The sequence below is a fragment of the Myotis yumanensis genome, unplaced genomic scaffold (genome assembly GCF_028538775.1).
Source record: "Myotis yumanensis isolate MYYU_CA2020_CCGP unplaced genomic scaffold, mMyoYum1.0.hap1 SCAF_7, whole genome shotgun sequence".
In the NCBI taxonomy this organism is placed as follows: Eukaryota; Metazoa; Chordata; class Mammalia; order Chiroptera; family Vespertilionidae; genus Myotis; species Myotis yumanensis.
The window spans coordinates 47,228,963-47,252,134 of record NW_027223758.1 but is presented as its reverse complement, the minus strand read 5'-3'; positions in this window follow the sequence as shown (position 1 = coordinate 47,252,134).

The following is a 23,172-nucleotide window of genomic DNA, read 5'->3' as shown; positions in this document are numbered from 1 at the left end:
TTGGCCAAATTTGTCACTTAATAATTAGTATGTAGTGATCACATAAAATAATACATTCTATCTATTCATTCATTTTGTATGCATTCGGTTATTTAATAAATATTTATGGAATATGTAGTCTATGTCAAGCCAGGAGACAAATAAAAATTGTAAACAAACAGTTCCTAACTCCCAAAGAAGCTTAAGTCCACATTGTATAAAGCTGCAAGAACTGTGCAAAAAATTTATAAAAACTCTTTCTTATGTTAGATTTTAATAATAGCAAAAAACACAGGGTCTAATGTCAGAGTATATGGCAAAAAAAGTCACATTTAGATAAAGTTATTTTAGGAAACAGTTGCTAGTTTCAGACATATATTTTAGGAAATACTTCATTCCCAGTTTCCCTGGAAGAATCTATTGGAATGATGCAATTTTTAACCAAAATCACCTAATGATGCATTTTGCTGAAAATACTCCTGTTAACTGGAGTGTGATTGTCTGAGTGTCGCATATATGGATGTATCTTCTACCTAATCTTAAAATGTAACACAATGTCTTAGGTTGTAGAGCTTACATGAAGAGGCAATGGGCTATATTGGTCTGTGAGCTAGGCTTTGCCAGCCCCTGAATTAAATCATTTTAAATTACATTTTATGATATTTGTACCTTTTAAGGAAAAGATCTTACACATCATTGGCAAATGTATTTCTGAGATTACAGTTTTGGGCATTAGTACAAAAAGCATTGTTTTGCATTTAATTTTCTAAGGTTTCTTTTGGCTAGTAAACAGAAAAACTAGTAGTTATTGTTTATTTTTTGTTTTTGTTTCATGCCTTGTTAAATCACTTAGTAGATTTTTGTACATTTCCTTGGTTTATCTCTGTACAAAATTAAGTTTCCTATGAATAATGGCTGCCTGTCACTGCTTGAGCCATTTAAGCAGAGACAGTGTTGAATCATATGTGAGCGTTTATTGCAATAATGCCAACAGTATGGGAGAGCAGCAGGTCATCCAGGAAAACCTGCTCTACTTTCCCTCCCCCCATAAGCCTGCTGCTTCTATTGGGTAGGAGGACAAAGGTTACTGGAAAGGTAGGAATTACAGGCATGGGGAAGTAGGCAAGGTATAATGCTTACAAGTTACAGGCAATTTGGGCTGGGGGTTGCAAAGGGTGGGTGCCTCCAGGGCCAGATTGTTTCAGCAACAACTTTGTTAATCTTTCCATGATGATAAGGCAGTTCTCAGAAAAGGAGAATGTACAGCATTCCCAGGTTAACTTGCATGTCCTGGGGCGTCCAATGCTCAGCCAGGTTAGAAGGTGCTTTCTCTGATCAGAACAGAACAATCAGTTAACCGAGCATGATTAGTATTTGACAGAGCATGACTAATATTTCTTATAACTATAGCTAGTTCCCACTATTCTGTTTCTGCCCCTAACACAACCTCTGTGTCTTTTATTTCCTACTAGAGGCCCAGTGCACGAAATTTGTGCACTGGGGGGGGGGGGGGTGTGTGTGTGTGTGTGTCCCTCAGCCCAGCCTGCACCCTCTCCAATCTGGGACATCCCTCTCACAATCCGGGACTGCTGGCTCCCAACTGCTCTCCTGCCTGCCTGCCCCTAACCACTTCTGCCTGCCGGCTCCCAACTGCTCGCCTGCCTCCCTGCCCCTAACCACTTCTGCCTGCCAGCCTGATCACCCCCTAATCACTCCCCTGCCAGCCTGATAGATGCCTAACTGCTCCCCTGCCAGCCTGGTCACCCCTAACTGCCCTCCCCTGCCAGCTCAATCACCCCCAACTGCCCTCCCCTGCTGGCCCTATCACCCCCAAATGCCCTCCCTTGCAGGCCCAGTCACCCCCAACTGCCCTGCCAGCCTGGTTGCCCCCAACTGCCCTCCCCTGCTGGCCTGATTGCACACAGCTGCCCTCCCGTGCCATCTTGTGACAACATGGGCATGGCCATCTTGTGACCACATGGGGGTGGCCATCTTGTGCGAGGGTGTGATGGTTAATTTTCATATTACCTCTTTATCATATAAGAGTCTTAAGTTAGTGCATTGAGCACCATTTATGATATGAGCTGTAAGTTTTTTCATAGATGATTTTTATCAGATTGAAGATGAGTAGTTGTTTCATAAGGTCATAATTTTTATTGTAAATGTATATTATGTAGATAGGTGCTTTGCACCCCTGTGATATGATTTTCATCTGGTCTTGACTTAGATCGAGATGGGCTTAGCATCTAAGTTCACAAATTATAGGCTGTAGTTTTCTTGTAATGTCCTTGTGATTTTTAAAATTTAATTGCTTAAATAATTTTCAATAATTTTTATGTTGGTATCAAATAAATGAGTTAATATTTTTCTTAACCACTTTTGTTTTCTGTAAAAGTGTGCCTTTGTGCCCATAAATGATCAAGTACAATTAATCATTGGAGGAATTTGTGCCTTGGATTTTGTTTATGATATTTGTGTTTAGAAATTATATATTTAAACATGTAGAGTACAATTTGTTTTTCCTTGAGTCATTTTCCAAGATATGTTTTTACATAAAAAGTACTGTGTGAGCTCAGTTGCTTGTCATTAGCATAAAATTGTTCAGGATTGTTTTCTATTCATCTCTTCTGGAAAATCTCTTGTTTTTACTCTGCCATTCCTCATATTTGTAATTTTTCTTTTCCTGGATTAATTAACTTAGAAGTTTATTAATTTTATTAATCTATTCAAAGGACAACTTTTATATTTGCTGATTTTTAACACTTGTCTATTTTATTGTTTTTGCTGTTTTCATTATTTATTTCTTTACATACCAGGTCTAACTGCACTTTAGATTATGTTTTTAAAGGTATAAGCATTGCTGTATGCATTGTTTTAATGCATCTCCAATACCTTCAGGTGCCATTATCATTCAGTTTGAAATATTTCATTATCATTCAGTTTGAAATAATTCCTGGTTTATGTCTTCTCCTTTAATTACTTGATTATTTTGAAGTTATTTTACTTCATTTTCAAATATGGTGGGTGGATTTCTAAATATATTCTTGTCAATAATTTTAATTTATTTCTGAAATATATTTCCATATTTTGAATTTTATTCAAATTTTTACGACAGTTTTGGTGAATGCCTCACTTATATTTAAGGAAAGATGTGTGCTCAGCAGCTGCTGGAAAATCGTCTTCTGCACATGCTAATTAGGGTTAGTAAGTTGATAGCAACTTCAGCATCATGCATTAGTATTCATATTTTTCCATTTAATCTATAAATTACTTAGAAAAAGGGTTGAATATGCAAAGATACATGATTTATCTCTTAAACCTACCTAACTTTGTTCTATTAATATCAAAACCACTTATTGGCATTTACATATAGAATTATGTCTTCCTTATGAATTAATCTCTTTCTATTATGAAATGCCCCATTTATTAAATTAAAACTTTTGTTTTGAAATCTACATTGCATAATATTAAACTACACCTGCATTATCTGGAGGAGAGTGGTGGTTCGGAAAATTTTAAGCTGAGTAATGTAGTTTGGTCTTTTTGTCTCTTCCAGAGTCTGATTCTTCAAATCAATCCACAGTATTATTAAATTACTCAATTCTTTATCCCACAAACCCTCATTTTACTTGTAATTTCCCTCTGGTATTGATGATTCTGTGGCTCCTTACTCAACTATGAAGAGTTTGTTTTTCTGGAATTTAATTAAGCTTTACTTGCACTCTTTGCTATTCAACATTTTCATAGAAAATCGTGGTTTTATTGTATTTGGTTATTTATGCTATTACCCAATGATTAATTGTTTTTCATGTTCTGCATCCTAATCGGAAACAGAAGTTCCAGACTCGTGAAAACGTTTGTAACTATGATTTCAGGGAACTGATTAAGTTGTTTCTAAATGGAATATGAAACATGCTGAACAGATCACAAGAACTATACAGACAGTTCCTCCTCCTTCTCCTCCTAAAAATGGGGCACTATAGGCCAGCAATTTTCAGCTGGTGTACCTCAGAATTTTTAAATAATGCAATACCTATTTGGTCAGGGGCATCAACCTCTTTTATCTTTCAGTGGTTCTCAACCTTCCTAATGCCGTGACCCTTTAATACAGTTCCTCATGTTGTGGTGACCCCCAACCATAAAATTATTTTCGTTGCTACTTCATAACTGTAATTTTGCTACTGTTATGAATTGTAATGTAAATATCTGATATGCTATATGTATTTTCCGATGGTCGTGACCCACAGGTTGTCAAATAAAAAAATGACAAGAGCCAACACAACAAAGCTATCCAGTGTGAATGAATCAAAATTACACCTATTTTTTGTCAGATCAGCAAAAAGGAAATTTGTTGGTGTGCCACAGAATTTTAGTACTTTATGTGTGCCATGAAATGAAAAATGTTGAAAATCGCTGCTATAGGGAATATAGTTGGTTTAGTTAACTCTTGCTTCAAGGTGGTTTCAACATACAAATATTGGAATATAATTCCATGTTGAAAGAGTCAATATGTGATTAAACTCAGCAGCTGGATGTTAAGTTCATTGCTGAGTAGTTTGGCACACAGCCCTGTTTGAGAAGGCTGGGATGTGAATGGGATGGAATTGTGTTGCAGAAGCAGCAAATGCAGGCAGGGACACTCCTAACCTAACAGAAACATGTGTGAGTTGAGAGAATCCTGGTGACTTGAAGGGCACTGAAACTTCTCTTCTTTCCCCCATATATCAGGCTTATTTTTAACTTCATCTTATGAATTTTTTCCACTGGAAACAATGAACATATATTGTGCCACTGCTTCCTGACAGCCAGTGATTTCCAAATTTGATCCAAAATTAATTAACAGGTCTCTCAACTCTATTGTCTAGGAAGTCAAGGGACTCAGAGAAAAAATCCCACTTTTTTTTTCTGGTTGTTGGAATAAAGATATTCATTGTTATGTTTTCTCTGTAATAGAACTTAAGATCTCTGCAGTGATTCGTGTGATTCAAATTGAGGGTGTATTACATCTTGCTGTAGAAAATCCCTACAGATTAATGGGAGCCTAGTGAGTTTCACTTTCACTAGAAATAGCAACTATGGCCAGCAAAGAACTTGAGGTTAAGTTATTAATTTATTCAGTGATAGATGAGTCCTGGCACTAGAGGCTGAACAGGGAGTACTGTCCTTCGGATTTGCAATTGTTTATGGAGCACGGCCCTTCCATCACCCACTTCCTTCGTTGAGACACACAAAGAGATTCTGCTTCAGAGGATGGCGTAGAGCAGAGAATATCTGTTCTGCTTTGTTGGACCAGAAAATGATATGAAGATCAAAATAACCAGGAAGATGGTGAATCAAATAGAGTGGCAGAGTTTTGTAATACAGATAATAGATTCTGAATACATCACTAAGTGAGCAGGAGGGACAGAAGCCAGTTCAGAAAGCCAGAGTACAAAGTCAACTTTGGAAAACTCCCAAGTATATAGAAACAGAGGATGGCAGTTCAGATAGGCAGGTGGAAAGGCAATTTTGGATTAATATATAGGACACTGACTGTGGTAAGATTTATCTGCACTATTTATATGATGCATTGCCAAGCCAGCTCTGATAAAAGAACTAGGGACGGGGCATACAGAAATGGGTTGACGTTGCAATAAATAGCATTAAAATATTTCCTTGTTATCCCTGCTGGACAAATTGGCCGCACATAATTAAATTATACTGGACCATCGTGAAATGATTCCAAAATGTTTATGTTGTGCCAAGAACTTATTATGGACTTCTGCTATAAAATCTATGCTGGAAACATTTCAAGGCATGAACATTTTTCTGTGCTTTTGCTCTTGGGATTAGAAGAAAATCTGAAACGTGAAAACAGAAAAGGATTATAAACAAAGGGGTTAGTTGTTTTCTGTAGCTTTCCTGCTGTCCTTTTCCTTGGGCATCATATATTTATCTACATATTTAAGAGAAATAGGAAAATATATATTTCAGAGCCTTCAGAAAGGAAAGCCAGGTGTCATTGAGGCAAATAAGTTAGTGTTGTGTGCATGTGTGTGTACTTTACTCAAAGTTGCTTGTTTCCATGAAATATATTTGTTTCCTTTCTCTTCCTTTCCTTTTGTTTGTTTGTTTTATTTTTTATTTTTATTTCTCCAGTAACTTTGAGACAGGACACAAATATGTAAAAAGATAAGAAGTAGATGCTCTGACTGATGCAGACATAGACTGTGAGCAAAACCCACACTTTCATCCTTTGCCCATGGTGTGCTAATCTATTAGGTATTTTAGTGGGATCTTTGGTGCACAATCTGAGAACCACTGCATTTGAGGAGGATCATAAACTTAGGCTTAGGTGGCTAGGCAACAAAAAGTAAAGCATGTTCTTAAGATCAGAGAGAAAATCAATTCAAGAAGAATAGACAAGGGAAACTAAGACCAACATAGCCTGATACAGGCAGTCCCAGCCCGGTGGCTTGGTTGGAGCATTGTCCCATACAACAAAAGATGGAAGGTTTGATGTTTGATTCCCAGCCAAAGCATTTACCTAGGTTGTGGGTTCCATCCTAGTCAAGAGGAAGCAACTGATTAACTGATTGATGTTTCTCTCTCTGTGTCTCTCTCTATCTCCACTCCGTCTCTCTCTTCTCTCTTTCAAATCAATAAACATATCCTCAGGTAAGTATTTTTAAAAAGTTATCAGGCAGTTAAATGTAGAAACAAACCCTTCCTTTATGTTAAGTGAATACTAAACAAACATTGATTCTCTCTGAGCGATCTTAATATAACCTTTAGTGTGAACATGACTATAGAAAATCAGAAGAAAATCAATTTAAGGACACATTTATCTAAATATTCATGTGAAATTAATTGTGTCTTATGTCTTAATGACCGTCAATTTTATAACAGTATTTAGTTTGCCCATAATATTGTTTTATTTCTTCTCTACCATATCTTGGGGCATTTTTCAGTTCCCTCTGAGAGAAAAATCTCTGGTTTTTATTGTTTTTATTTCTGTTCCTTGGGGTTTGTTTTTCAATGTGTGTGTGTGTGTTTTTCCCTTTTGTTATAAAGGAATGTGAACTGGGAGGAAAAAGATTTAGGAAACAAAATTGTATTTATTCGTACACAGTGCTATATAACTCCTATGTTGACAACATTTGACACACATACATTTTTGCACACAGATTACTAAGCTTAAACAGGCAGGTGAAGTAGAAAACAAATCTTTAATTTTCAAGTGGGAAAATCAAATTAAGGCATAATGTAATATTTTCCTGGCCTTTAAGACATTCTTTACTGGTCTCTGTATTGTCAGTTTTCAAAAACAATAAATTTGTGGTCATTAATCAGGTAGAAAGCCTTATTTTTCAAAGACTTTAAGCATGCAGGATGTTTTCTAAATTATGCTTCAAATTACGTTAAATGATCCATTCAGTATTTCAGTGACAAATTCTTTATTAGATATTCATGAATTTGGAAACAACCTTTTTATAGAGAACTAGGGGTCCAGTGCACAAATTTGTGCACCTTGAAAGGAACTGTGGGCTGCGAGGCTGTAGTGGGCACAGGGGCAGGTCTCAGCCCATCCTCTGTGCCCCCACAGCAGCCCCCTGTACCCTGTCTGCCAGCAGCCGCCCTCCTGCAACCTCCGCTCCCATGCGCTGATGGCAGTGGCCCCATTCGCACCTGCTGATGGTGCAGAGCAAATGGGGCTGGTGCCAGCAGTGAGTGCAAGCAGGGCTGGCACCAGCAGTGGGTGCGAGAGGCAACTGCTGGCCCCAATTGCCCCTCAGGAGCAGGGGGAGGAGGAGAAGTCCTGAGGGGTGATCAGAGCCAACAGCCACTGCTCAAACCCACTGACGGCGCCAAGCAGCGCTGGCCACGGGTGTGAGCTGGGCTGGCACCAGCAGCAGGTGCAAGCACTGGGCAGGACTGTGGTACACGGGAGCAAAGAATTTTCAGTAATCACCAGAGGCTCGCCCCAGTGACAGCGACCGGTGCCCTGCCTTGGTCTGGCACCCCTGCTCACCTGCTCCACCATCCCGCTGTGGCCAATGCCCGCCATGTTTCCTGCATGCCCCTGATGGTCAGTGCACATCATAGCGACCAGTTGTTCAGTTGTTCCGCTGTTAGGTCTGTTTGCATACTAGGGTTTTATATATATACTAGAGGCCCGGTGCACAAAAATTTGTGCACTCGGGGGGGGGGGGGGTCCCTCAGCCTGGCCTGTGCCCTCTCGCAGTCTGGGACCCCTCGGGAGATAACGACCTGCTGGCTTAGGCCTGCTCCCGGGTGGCAGAGGGCAGGCCCAATCCCTAGGTGCAGCCCCTGGTCGGGCTCAGAGCAGGGCCGATTGGGGAGTTGGGGCGCCGCCCCCTGTCATGCACAGAGCAGGGCCCATCCGGGGGTTGAGGAGCTCCCCCTTGTCACGCACAGAGTAGGGCCAATAGGGGAGTTGGGGCACCACCCCCTGTCACACACAGAGTAGGGTCCGTGGGGGGGGGGGGGGGAGTTGGGGCGCCACACCCTGTCACCCACAGAGCAGGGCTGATCAGGGGGTTTGGTCGCTGCCCCCTGTCACGCTGATCCCGGTGCCGGGAGGCCTCGCGGCTCCGCTGATCCCGCCCAGCAGGGTCACAGATCCGGGTCCCAGACCGCAGACAGCCTTGCCTGCTGCCGCCTGCCTTCAGTATGCAAATTAGCCGCCATCTTGTTGCTTCAGGGTGGGGGTCCCCACTGGGGTGCCTGGCCAGTCTGGGTGAGGGGCTGAGGGCCGTTTTCAGGCTGGCAGGCGACTGGAGCTCCAAACCTCTCCTTTTTTTCTTTTTTTTTAATTCTGGCATTTATTTACCTTCCATGGCTGTCACTGGAGCTGAGAGCCGGCTTTCTCTCTGAGGCTCGGCTGAAAGCAGGTTTCTGGACTTTGTTTTCTGTATTTGAAACAATGTTGCGACTCCAGCTCTGAGATCCCGGCTGACTGACAGGAGGTCTCTGGGCTTTTGTTTATCTTCTATAAATGTTACTATGTTTCCAACTGAAGCTCAGAGGCCGGCGGGGAACGGTTGGAGTTCTCTGTCACTGAAGGAAGCAAGCCTCCCTGTTCGCATCAGCTGCCTGGCTGCCGGCCGCCATCTTGGCTGACAGTTAATTTGCATATACTCACTGATTAGCCAATGGGAAGGGTAGCGGTTGTACGCTAATTACCATGTTTCCCTTTTATTAGTGTAGACTAGAGGCCCAGTGCACAAAAATTTGTGCACTCGGGGGGGAAGGGGGGGTCCCTCAGCCCGGCCTGTGCCCTCTCGCAGTCTGGGACCCCTCGGGAGATAGCGACCTGCTGGCTTATGCCTGCTCCTGGGTGGCAGAGGGCAGGCCCAATCCCTGGGTGCAGCCCCTGATCAGGCTCAGAGCAGGGCTGATTGGGGAGTTGGGGCACCGCCCCCTGTAATGCACAGAGCAGGGCGGATTGGGAGGTTGTGATGCCACCCTCAGTCACGCTCAGGGTAGGGCCGATTGGGGGGTTGGGGCACTGCCCCCTGTCACACTCAAGGCAGGGTCAATGGGGAGGTTGCAGCACCACCCCCTGTGATGCACAGAGCAGGGCCAATCAGGGGGTTGGGGCACTGCCCGCCCCCCCCCCCCCCCCCCCGTCACACACAGAGCAGGGCCCATCAGGAGGTTGGGGAGCTCCCCCCCTCATGCACAGAGCAGGGCCCATCAGGGGGTTGGGGAGCTCCCCTGTCACACACACAGCAGGGCGGATCAGGGGGTTGGGGCGCCACCACTGTCACACTCAGGGCAGGGCCGATGGGGAGGTTATGGCTCTACCCCGTCACAGACAGAGCAGGGCCGATCAGGGGGTTGGGATGCCATACCCTGTCACACACAGAGCCGCAGGGCGATCAGGGGGTTTGGGCATTCACCCCTGTCATGCTGATCCAGTGCCAGGAGGCCTCGCAGCTCTGCTGATCCCGGTGCTGGGAGGCATATTACCCTTTTACTATATAGGATAGAGGCCTGGGGGCCGGCTGGTTTGTCCTGAAGGGTGTCCTGGATCAGGGTGGGGGTCCCCACTGGGGTGCCTGGTCAGTCTGGGTGAGGGGCTGAGGGCTGCTTTCAGGCTTATGTTTTGATTGAAGCTCCCAACCGCTCCTTTTTTTCTTTTTTTTTTTCTTCTGGGCCAGCTTTAGCTCTGGCTCTAGCTCTGAGGCTTCCGCTGCTGGTTTGTTTGCCGTTCTGTAATCGAAACAATGTATAACTCCAGCTCTGAGATCCCGGCCGGCTATATTTGTTAGAATGTTTCAAACTGCCAGCTCAGAGGCCGGAAAGTGAGGTGGGGAACGTTGGAGTCTGCAGTCACAGGAGCAAGGAAGCCTCATGTTCGCTTCCAGCTGCCTGACTGCCGGCCGCCATCTTGGCTGACAGTTAATTTGCATAAGGATATGCTGATTAGCCAATGAGAAGGGTAGCGGTCGTACGCCAATTACCATGTTTCTCTTTTATTAGTGTAGATAGTAGTAGCCCGGTGCACGAAATTCGTGCACATTGAAAGGGAATTAATTAGAGGAACGTAATTTGGACTCACTATCTAATATCAGTAATATGTGAGCATGAGGCAGTCCACTTTCTGAAATTCAATGACATGAATTTTAGCTATTACTTTGCCAAATAAATGGACTTTACAGATATCATTTAAAAGAGCATTCAGCTTAATATTAAAAACTGGCTACCAAGTCATGTCTGTTTTCAATTATTTGCCAATGTTGTAAATTATTTGCAATATGTGCCCATTTGGGGTTGCATGTCATGGTTACGAATAAATCGGGCTTGCCATACTTCATTACAATTGCCATAGCATCCTGATATTGCTGCTGCATATTTCTGGGCCTACCCTCAGAAGATGATGGAATATTATCACTTTACCAATCAGCACATTGTCCTTTTCAGATCTAGATTTGAGATAATCCATCAAACCACTATATTTTTCAACTCTCAACTTAGATTGGTTTGTTTTGATGAAATTTATCTGATTGGCCTCCATTTTTTAATACAAATCCACGATAAACTGTTGAGTTAATTTTCCTGCATTTAAAATAGGATTGAACATGTCCCGCACAGAGAGATGAAATCCATAATACTGCATTTGTGTGACTCGTGTCCTTACATTTTGTCTAGTATTATTGCTGATTACACTGTTGTCTCTGAGCCTTAACGCAATATCTGTTCACCATGTGGAAAAAACAATAGGATATGACATTGCATCTAATGTAGGAAACAGGTTATTGATTTGTTTCATTTTAGTGGCATTTGGATTATTGGGATTTGGTTTATAATGAATGAGCAAGTTCCTTTCAAAAGGAGGTTCTCCATCTTTGTTTCTGAATATGACAGCAACCTCGGTTACATGGGGAGAATTATATCTACCCGGGTCACTGTTGAGATCATATTTCATCGCCATTGTTAATTCTGTGGGAGCAATACCTTTTGTTGCTGCTTCAGATTGGGCTTCCTATTCTAACTCATGTAGCATCTTGTACAATTTTGTTAATTCACTTATTTCATGCATGAGGTTGTTGATGTTGATCCTGAGTCTTTATGAGCAGCCCTGGTTTTCTGGCATTGCTAATCTTTTACTTGTAGCTTCGGCTGTATCCAAAATATAGAGTTGAGCAAAATTCCGAGAAACACCATCCAAAGGATGTAAAGTTGCAGTACGGTGATAAACTTGTCCGTGTATTCTAAAACAGTATGCCCATATCCTGATGGCGATGCAATATTTGCACCCATGGAAGCAAAAGCAAAAGAACTATTTATGGAATGAATATTTTCCAGGAAATTTTTACTGTCAGAATCTTCGTTTGTCATTAACCTTTTTAAATATGCTGGGTAATCTGGAAAATGTATATCATTTGGACAGACTTTCCCTTTGCTACAACATTGAGTAAGTTTTCCATCAGATGGTTTTTCATCAAAGAAATTTAGTGATAGGCAATATTCACATCGGACAGTCATTCCACCACAACTATGCTCCAGGATTGCATCCTCGTGTACTCCATTTTTGCTGAGAAGGCAGTTCCTACCAGTATTGGTAGTACTTGTTGATGACTGTTCTCTAAACATATTCTGTCGTTGCCACTGCCTTCTTTTCACTTCAAAGGCACGTTGGTCTTTAGACATTTTCTGTCGATAACCCTGGTGTTTTTCGGCATCAGAGCGAGGTTTTTCCAGTAGCTGGTGTTCAGATACATCCTGTTGCAGACGCCACCTTCTTTCAAGGTCAGGCACACACTGCTCTGCAGACACTTTCTGTCGATTCTGCCGGCATCTTTTGGCTACAGAGCTACGTTGTATCAACAGTTGTTCTTTAGACATAGTCCCACGTCTCTACTGTCACGGTCTGCGATGCAGGTGAATGAGAGTCCTGGCTGTCAGTCCGCTGAGAGCTGTCTGACCAAAGGCTGATTCTGGCTGATTCTGTGGGGGTGGAACTTCCCCCTCCCTGCTGTCAGTTTCCACAGCTGTGATGAGGAAGCTGGGGTGGCAGAAGGAGCCACGCCCTCGAAGCTGCCCTCTCTCTCGCTCTGCTCTATGTCCAGCAGCCTCCTGCTCTGCCAAATCCTCCAAACCCCCTGCTCTCTGCCAGCAAGGTCCTGGGAGCCCGCAGGCGTGGCTACGGCCTCGCCTCCCGGGGCTGGCGAAGCTTCTGGGAGCCCGCGGCCGCCATCGCCTCCTGGGGCGCCTGACACCTGCATATGCAAATTAACTGCCATCATTGTCAGGTTAATTTGCATAATCACTCTGGCTGGTAGGCATGGTTTGTGGGCGTGGCTTGAACATAGCAGAGGGATGGCTAATTTGCATGTTTCTCTTTTATTATATAGGATAGATAAGGTCTTTGAGCTCTTCAGTTATAACACTATTGAATTCCTGTATTAAATGATTGAATAGGGGTAAAAAAAAGGAGACATATGTAATACTCTCTGTAATACTTTAAGCAATAAAACAATTTTTTTTTTTTTTTTATCAGGGTGGGCCAGTTTCTATTGAGTAGAAGAGTTACTGGGAGCAATGATAGCATCCAGAGTTGATTAGGTTGTAAAGTGGTAGGCAGGTATTTTATGTTATTTAATTCTTACAGTGATCCTATGACTGAACTCTCGTCCTCCCTTTAATTAAACGACTTTTTAAAATGGACATGGTAAAAATATTCAAAATATATTAAGGAGTAAATAATGAAAAGAAAGTCACCTTTTTACACCTGATCACCCGTTTTTTACCCTTCTCAAATATAACCCTGGTTGTATCCTCATACACTTTTTTCTGTACATACATAAGCATATATGTAAAAATTCTTTTTTTTATACAAATGGTAGTATGCTTTATACTGTTCTGAATTTTTTTCAGTATATCCTGGAAATGAACTCATATTAATACATGTAGCTCTGTTTCATTTCCATCAGTTGGCAGTTGCATGGTATCCACTGTGCGGCCAAACTTTCATTTATTTAATATCCAAACTTTTATTAATGGACATTGGGTAGTCTCCAACTTTTGGCTATGACAACCCATGCCACAAATGAATATCTTTTTTAATGCCTCAGAGTTTTTTGTTTCTTTTTAATCCTCACCAAGGGTATATTTTTAAATTGATTTTAGAGAGAAACCTCCATGAGAGAAATATTGATCAGTTGCCTCCCCTATGCACCCCCCCCCCCCCCCCGAGGGAATTGAACCCACAGCCTGTGTATGTGCCCTGACCAGGAATTGAATCCCTGACTTTTCAGTGTATAAGACGATGTTCCAACCAACTTAGCCTCACCGGCCAGGGCTTGGAGTTTTAATTTTATTTAACTAAAATTCCAAAATTGAAGCAATTTAAAATTTTTTCATTATATATAACTTATTTTGAATAAATTGGGTTAAATTAAAATTTCACCTTTTAATTTTTAATGTAAAATTTAAAGTTGTATATGTAGCTTGGATTATGTTTCTATTAAATAGTACCGATTCGATTGTCACTGTCCAATGGTGGTCTGATACCCACACTGGATTTAGCTCCTTGAGGGTAGGAACCCAGTCTGTCTCAATTTCTCTTGTGTCCCCATAATCACCCAACATGGCATGACATAGGTGCTAAAAACATTTGTTTAATGAGTGAGCAGATGAATGACCCCATTCTCTCCCCGGAAGATATGTATGCTTCCCAGCTTCAAGTCTTATTGATCATCTTCTTGGAAGGACGGATCAATAAAACAAAATTTAAAAAAATAAATGCACATTATAATACTTAGTGCTTGTTATGTCCACATATATTTCCTACAGATTTTCTTTGTTCTATTAAAATATCAGGTATTTTTAAAAAATATATGTCATAGAGGTGTAAGGATACTTGGATTAACCTGCCCTCTTATTTGTATTTCCAAATTAACTCCAGAGGAAGTTTGGGTAGAAAACATGGCCTTTCCTTTTAATTCAAAAATGAGCTGCATATGAAATAATGTGCCTGCAAATGAAGTTTTAGTTTGGAGAGCCAGTGTACATAGAAAATGCCCTGTGGTTCAAAGGTCAAAGCACAATTGGGAAAGATGATGGTGAAAAGTAATTTTAAATTACTCAACACTGAAATAAGCATCTATGAAAAAATAAATGGCCTCAGGAAATGGTTTAAAATACATTGCTAGGGTGGTACCTTTCAAACTATGAAGCAAGAATATCCATAAATATGTTATCCATTTTAAATTTGTGGTGAAATGCCTGGCTGGTGTGGGTCAGTGGTGCAATGTTGACCTATGAACCAGGAAGTCATGGTTTGGTTCCTGGCTTGATCCCCAATAGGGGCATGCAGGAGGCAGCTGATGAATAATTCTCTCTCATCATTGATGTTTCTGTCCCTCTCCTTTCTCTTCCTCTCTGAAATCAATAAAAATATTTTAAAATTAAAAAAAATTTAAATATAACAAGGTCAAAATTATTGTTGTCAAAGATTTGGAAATCAACCAAAGGCTTGCAGAAATTTGAGGAGTTTTTATTTTAAAAAAACAAAACAAAAAAAACAACAACTGTGGAACCTTAGTGAAAACAGCAGGTTTGGTTCAAATCTTTAAGCAAGTTGCATGACCAACTCCTTTTAACCCTCCCCAGGTGCTCGCTTCGGCAGCACATATATTAACCCTCCCCAGTTCCTCAGGAGTCTTGTGGCCACAGCACCCCAACAGTGTAGAAAGGGTCAGAATCAGTTTTGAGGTCCTCAAAAAGCCCATACCCAGAGCTTGGTTACTATTTGACCTGACCTGTGTGATACAGGGTAGGCAAACTGGGTTTACACTTATGACTGCATGAAACACAGAGTTAATTCATGTATTATTAATTTAGTGTATCATTTTCCATACGAAAAACTGTAAACCTACTTTTGCCCATCACTATTTCCCAGGAAAAGCTGGTTTGCCATATTTAGTGTAGGTCTACGAAGCCACTCATATATGTCTGTATGCTATGTGTTCTCTTCCTTGTGTCACCAGTAGATAATCTTATCAGTTAAGAATAAAAATGTAATCTTATAAGTTAAGCATACAAATGTTATCAATGTAGGGGATTGCCATAATTTATTTTTCAGAATAGTTGAGTATTTTTCTAGAATTTTTGTTTACATACAAAGCTGGAAGGCAAATAGTCTAAAGACAAAAATAGTCATTAATATTGTGAAATGTTATCTGTCTTTTTGATGGTTAATCTCCCTATACATGGTATTTCAACAGAAAAATATATAATCACCCTCACAACAAATCAATAAAAAATGTGTCAATGATAGGGGGACAATTTTTCTTTATATCACGAGAGACCTATAAGCCAGTTGTCAAAGCAAAAAGTATATGTTTTGTTGGGTAAAAGAGATGTTTGTTTGTTTTTCCCCCTACCCAGAAGATACACCTCTTTATGTAAATTGGCATTATTTAAATTCATGCTCTAATTACATAAAGTTGCATTGTGTTTCTGAGCAAGTCTTTGATGTTGAATGATTTGTGTTTGAAAATATTGTGGAGCATACAAGGGAAGAAATAATGTTTATGTATGCCATCCTTTGTTCTATAATGTCCTACTATTTGGCTGTAGAATCAAAACATGTATCAAATTTCAAAGTAAAAGTAAACTTCAAGTAATTTCAAAGACAAGAATTAAGAGAGAGATTTACAAAAACAGGTACCCAGCGTGTCAGTTCAGAGTGTATTCGTTTCAGGTGGTGTCACAGGAAGCATGGCCAACAGTTGAGTTGTACTTGTCTTGCTAAGTAGGAGTCGCATGTTTTCCTTGATAGCCTCCGCCTTCTCCTGCCAGAGTCCTTGCCCTGTTTTGTTAGAGTAGATTAGGACAGCATGACATGTAGGCTCATACAACATCCAGAGCAAAGACACTTCTTTGCTTTTAGCAACTCAGTCTTTTTAGGAAGTTCTGGAAATCATTGTTTGGTGCTTATCCGTGGCTAGACTATAGCTACAGCTCATTCAAAACAAAGCGTCTATAGGCTCCAAGACATTTGAATGAAACTGTGTGAAAACATGTCCTATTTCACCATTGTCCTTTGTATTTCCTATTAGTAACTCCTACTTTCTTTCTATTTTCCATTTATTGAAAATCAATTTTATATCCTTGGAGGAATTACCTGGCAATCTGACAAGACATACATATTCTTAGTGTTATAATTTCTTAAAAACACACACACACACACACACACACGAGGGGGGGGGGGGGGGGGAGACTGGCCTCTTTACTGCTCAAAGTACATATTCTCCTTACTGCCTCCTGATTAAGTAGACAGGGTACTGTACCTAATCCTCATACGCAATAATGAAATTGATAACACCTTGAAAAAGAAAATTCTGTACCATTTCAAAATTGTTTCCCCCTATTTCAAATATGAAAATAAAATCTATAAAATAAATGAATTTCAAAATATTATAAAAAGAAAAGCTATGGCAGGGAGCGTCAGAGCTACCCCAAACCAGTGTGTTTTACTCCTAGTCCCAAGGCTGTCTTCATACACAGAGTGTGAAGTACCTCAAGTCTGGACAGGCCCCTCCCTCCCTGTGTGAAGTCTCAAATAGGCAAAGGCACATTCATTGTTTTATTTCCTTAGTACTCAAAGAACCTTTAGGAAAGCAATGCTGTAAGATGATTTTTGGTACTAAGAATGGATTGTGTGCAAGTCTTCTAAAACGATTGAAATATTACTTCATGCCTAATTTGGGAATGAAATATTTTATTGCCTTGACATAGTATTTAAATTAATTAAATGCCATTATTTAGTTGAATGAACACTTAATGGGTGGCTTCTCATGTAAATTACAGTTCTGGGCAATGCTGAAGATTCAGGAAGGGGAGCACACAGCATGGTGGGGATCATCGTTCCTCTGAATCAGACTCTTGAAGTTTTACCCGCCAGAACTTGGTATCAACTAACTGTGCACGTTATTTCCTTCCTCTAATGGCCGCACCTTATCCTGGCTGACTCATGTACTGTCCTAATTCAGGAAGCTGTTCAGAAAACATGCTCTGTTCTATGAAGACAACTCTGACCACTCTTTCCTTTCACCTCCTCACCCACTGCCCTTATACACACCAGTGTTAAGCACTTATTCATATATTACAATTTTATTTTTAAACACTCTTTCTGCATTTAATAACTTGAACAATGTTCCTCAACTAAGGGAGATTTTTGTCTCTGGGGTCATTTTTATTTCCTTAATTGAGAGTATAGGTACTGGAACCTAATGGATAGATGCTGGGGATGCGGCTAAAATCCTGCAGTGCACAGAACAGACCATACAACAAGGCATGGTCTGGCCCCAAAGGCCAACAATACTGAGGCTGAGAAACTCTGCCCTAAAGTGATATTGCTTATTTAACTGTAGCTCTCCCTATTACTCCATAGGCTTCTTTAGGGAAGACTTATGACTTCTTCATCTTTGAGTGTCTGATATCTAATATACTTCCTGGGTCATAATTGCCATATTATAAGAGTTTAGTGCAATTAATGATATTAAAACTATCATAAATTAGAAAATTAAATTTGTGGGAAAATACATGCTATAGAACCCTACCCATAACATTTTCCCCTAGTTTTTAGTTTCAAAGTTATTGATTTGGACAAATTGATAACTTAAATTTTAATGACAACTTGTCTTGTGTTCAATCAATTGATAAATGTATGCATATTTATAATCTCTATTTATATTCACATAACTAGAGCAAATTAACTATATTTGCTGCCTATTTTTGCAAGTGTAAAGCTCAGGTGTCACTAAAATATGTACCTCTCTTCACAGGGTGGCTGCTCTTCCAGCTGGGGTAGAACATAGCTGTGATTTTCATCAGGGAGCTTTCACATTAAAAAAAAAAAAGTTCCCAAAATGTGTCATCTGTGCAATTGTTTATCTCACAGAGGAAGCAAATATATTTCTTTCACATGCATATAAAAGCGCCAACCACACGTACTATAGAATGCTTTTCTTTAACCTTTCCTAAACTTAGGATAAATGTATCTTCAGTATTTAGGAAGGTCAGGAAGTTACAAAATTTATCATGGAAACCATAAATTTATTACAAGAGCTGTGCAACTGCAAAAATTAAACTGACAAAAATAGAAAACATTAGCCAAAGTTATTTCATTAGACCAAAAGTAAGACTGTAACCTAGTCCCAGTGTGTGCACTACACACACTGTGTATGATAAATTAACATAAACTTGCAAGAGAATGAATGTAGACAATCAACCTAATGTCAGACAAATAAAAAGTCACAATTTAAATTAAGGATGCTTTTAAGAATTGATTTACCTAAGAACTTCTTTAATTGCTGAAATTCTATTCACTATGAGAAAGGAAAGGATATAACAGCGAGTCAGTCTTAATTGTGATTTTCTTCCTTAACACAAGAACTAGCACAGTGTTTATTGTCATCCTATGTTTGGAGACTCCACTGCAAAATTTAGGGTACTTACTGTAACAAAGTATGTTTCTTCTGCCCAGCACAAATAACTTAGGGTTCAGTGGATTGTAGCAAATAAAATTATTCAATATATCAGAGAAAAATTTGCAATCTGCTCAGTCCTTAATTATTTTAATATTAAAATTCTAGCCTTATAGAAAAGTCTCAGGTGGTACAGTCAACATTTATATTAAAATGCAAGTGGCAAATTAAATAATTGAAGTTATTTAAGTAAGTGTATTTTTTCAAAGCTCCCTGAATGTAGATTATAAAGACAAAGATAATTTATTCTAAAAAAATTGGAACTGTTAAAAATATTGTTCTCACACAGACATTAATCATCTCTTTCTTTACCTTTCTTAATTTTCTACCACTTTATAAGTACTTTTTAATAACAAAATCTTTCTCTGTAAATAACCAGCTAGAGTCAAATTAAGTATAAAAATTCAATTTTAAAATTCACTCAAATTATGAATGTATGCAAATAAGCTATGGAAAAGCATATATATTTCTCCAAAATAAGAATTATTGCTAATAGAAGGGGTGAATGCATATATATCATATTAATGTAATGGCCTGAATATTCACATATGTAATGAACATCTAAATAAGTCCTCGGTGATTTATTAAGACCACCTCAAAAATGTAGCTTATAAAATATGTTGCCATTTATATCAGTGGGATATTTAGATTCTCCACTAATAAAAAGAAAAAGGAATCTTACTTATAGGAGGATAGCTGAGTATTTTTCTTTTTAAAGATAGTTTTAACAATATGTAAGTTATTAATGTGCTTACAGTTTATTTTGGAAAAAAGAGAGAATTGGTTTTCTTTCTTACAGTAAATTTGGTGTTAGATTTTGCCTAAGAGAAACTTTCAACTTTCACAAAATAATTTTGAAAATAAATGTTATACCATTATTTTCTTAAAATGGGTAGTTTTCTTCATTTTCCAGAACCTGTGGCCACAGCAAATACAGCAAAATTATTTAGCAGGTGACGGAAGTATTGAGCTATCTTTTCTTCAGGGAAGGCACTGACATCTAGCTGTGTTTTTCCTTTAGTATCTGCCAGTTCATGAAAGTGAGTCATAAATTCCCATCACTCTCCCAGGAGCCAAAAGATAAGAATAGCATCCCAGGTGTCACTGAAGTCAGTCCCACACTAGACTGTAAGATTGTGCTTGAAAGGGTGTACATCCTGTATGATGACTATGAAACTGCCTCTTCCCTTTGCTTAACATTTATGGAAGACCAGAATGAGATAGCTTAATGTTTGATCACCCAATAATCAATCAGAACTAGACAGTTGAAAGAAGTGATCAGCCGGTGGGGGGCAAGACATCAACTCTGCCTTTCTCCTGTTTGAAATATACCTTAAGAAGTCTTGTTCATTTATGGGAGTACCATTCTCTCAATTAGGGAGACACATATGAATGAAAAAAAACCCAGACTCCCTTCCCTACAGGAAGATGTGTAAGTAGTTTTTGCCTTTTCACAAAAGAGTGATTCAAAGAGAAAGATGGTCTTGGGTCTGATTAAAGTAGTGAAATCCATCTAAGTAAACTGATTTTAAGTAAACTGATCTAAATCATCTTTGTTAGAGGTCTTAATGACACAACAGCACAACTGTAAGACTTATTTTCTACCTAAAACTCTCAGAGTTACTCTTGGCTTCTCATCTGCCCTATGAACCCAGGAACATGTCTGGGTCCCAATGATAACACCTGGTTTTAAGGTTATTCGTGAAGTTTAAGAAAGGTGTATTTCTGAACTTAGATGAGATGTTCATGTACTTTTGGGAGTGTTTCTCCCCCCTCCTCCAACCCCATAAACTGGTGTTATGATCTTGTAAGGAAACAGGCAGTATCCAATTCTTGGCCAGCCTTGGAAGACTCAGTATAAAAAAATTGGGAATCAGACAAAACTGGGTTTATATACATTTTAGCTATTCACAAGCTTTAAGTGACATTGGAAAGTTATCAATAACTCTGAGTTTTAGCATTCACACTTCTAAAACAGAGGAAGCATAGCTCTTGTTGCAGTTAAGTAGGATGCTTTGTCTGAAAGGCCTGGCATGTAGAAGTTTCAAAGCTAATGTTCAGGGTTTTTGTTGTTGTTGTTGTTGTTTTTCTTTCTCTCCATCTAATCTTTTTCTTTTTTTCTCCCTCTGGATGAGAATTGCTGCAGATATAATAGTTCTGGAATGTTATGAGTAGCTTTGTGGGTGTTTTTTTCTTTTCTTTTTCTTCATTTAAGAGCACAGAATCTCTGATGTGCGTTTCATTCTGAACAATTCCTGTACAGACATCTGGAACATAATCTGTAAACCAACGATTTCCTCTTTTGTCTATTTTCTGATGCATGTCGCCTGGTGGAAACAAGGAGAAGCCCCCGTATGAAATATTTTTCTACCGTGATTAGAAATGGAGTAATTAAAATAACTCTATTTTCACATAATACAAGAACACACAAAAGAAGCTGAAGGTGATGCTATTCTAGTCAATAACAAAGAAAGGAAGGAATGGATGAGGAATGCCATTATCCTCAGGCGTTACAATGATCTGTGCTTCTATGGTGATAGCACAGGGCTCCCTGCCTCCCAAATTGCATTTTCTCCTTTGTGTAAGAAGAAAAGAGAGGCTCTACCCTGACCATGAGTCATTCTCTCCCTGGAACAGAAAGAAAGTCCTTTTATTCAGGAGGCACTCAGGGCTCATCACACACCATGAGGCACAGCAGGAGCTGTAATTAGCTCCTCTTTCGCAGTCAGCTGTCTTACCATCTACTTCTCTTGCATCCTTTCATTCTTGCTCCGTACAGAGGTACTTTTCTTCCAAAATCAACATTTATGAACATCAATAAATAAAACTAGAGTTAAATAAGGTCACCAAATACCTCTTACCCTAATAGATGAATATATTTTTTAAGAAACAAAAAGAGATACAGCCTTGGCTGGTGTGGCACAGTTGGTTGAGTGTCATCCCTTGCACCAAAAGGTCGCCAGTTCGATTCCTGGTCAGGGCACATGCCTGGATTGACAGCTCAATCCTCAGTATGGGGTGTTCAAGAGGCAGCATGTCAATGTTACTCTCTCACATTAATGTTTCTCTCTCCCTCTTCCTCCCCCTCTCTCTAAAAGATACATTTGTATAGGTCTCAATTCTTGGGTCGGTTTATGAGATATACCCATGTAAATCGAAAATACCTTGTACAATCTCAGTGTCTAGCATGCTGTAAGGACTGTGCAATTATATAAGGAGGGTAGGCCTGAATGCAGAGATGGAGATGAATTTCATAGATACTTTCTCTGTTCTGCTGCCTAAGTCTAGTCCTATGGTTCCCCAAGTCCTGAAGGACAAGCACCCTCATAACTTCCCTGCTGATGCTGAGCCATTGCCCTCAGCCAAGCTTCCTGCTTTGGGGGAATCATAGGCCAGTCCAGCTCTCTGACTGTGTGTTTAGCTGTACCAGTTACCAGCAGGAGAAAGAAAGTCTATATGAACTTGAGTTATTTACTGAAGATTTGCAGCAGCCTGACATCTAGTGAGTTTACAAATAAGGGGGGGATACTGTCTGTGTGTCAGGAAAACAATACACAAACATCGGTACTCTTTGTGTCTGCTCCCATAAACCCATACACTTTGTCCCTTTTGCAGTTTATTTTTTTTACTCCAATCTTCTAAACTTTCTTCCAGTCCCCTAACTAAATATCCAAACCACTTGCTCCGGTATCCAGGTATATCTGTACCTTAGGTGCCCCTTGGTAATAGGTGAATGGCCAAGTACACGGCTAACTACTCTCCTCACTGGGAAGATTTCCTTTGACCATGGTCTGCAGGGCCTTCCTTGACAGGCCTGTGTGCAGCAGAATAAATATAATGCATAATCTCTGTACATCGTGTTTACCCAGTGAATTTGTGAACAAGGCTGTCCCTCTCAGGAGGTTTTTTTGGAGACGTCACTAAAAGACCACATATATAAACTGAGACAGAAGCCTTGAGGTGTCGGGGTGATAACAAAGCCATTCATCGCCATCTTTGCCTTATGGACCGTCCCGGGCCACATCTCTAATGCATTGTTTTCCTTGTGCAATGGCTTGGCTGGGGCTGCCCAAACCTGCATGATGGATCTTGGAATCAACCAGGTCAGATGGACTGCTCTAGTTGCATCCTCACCTTTTCTATAGTCAGATGTCCAGCTCTACCTTACAGGACCAGTGCTGTACCAACA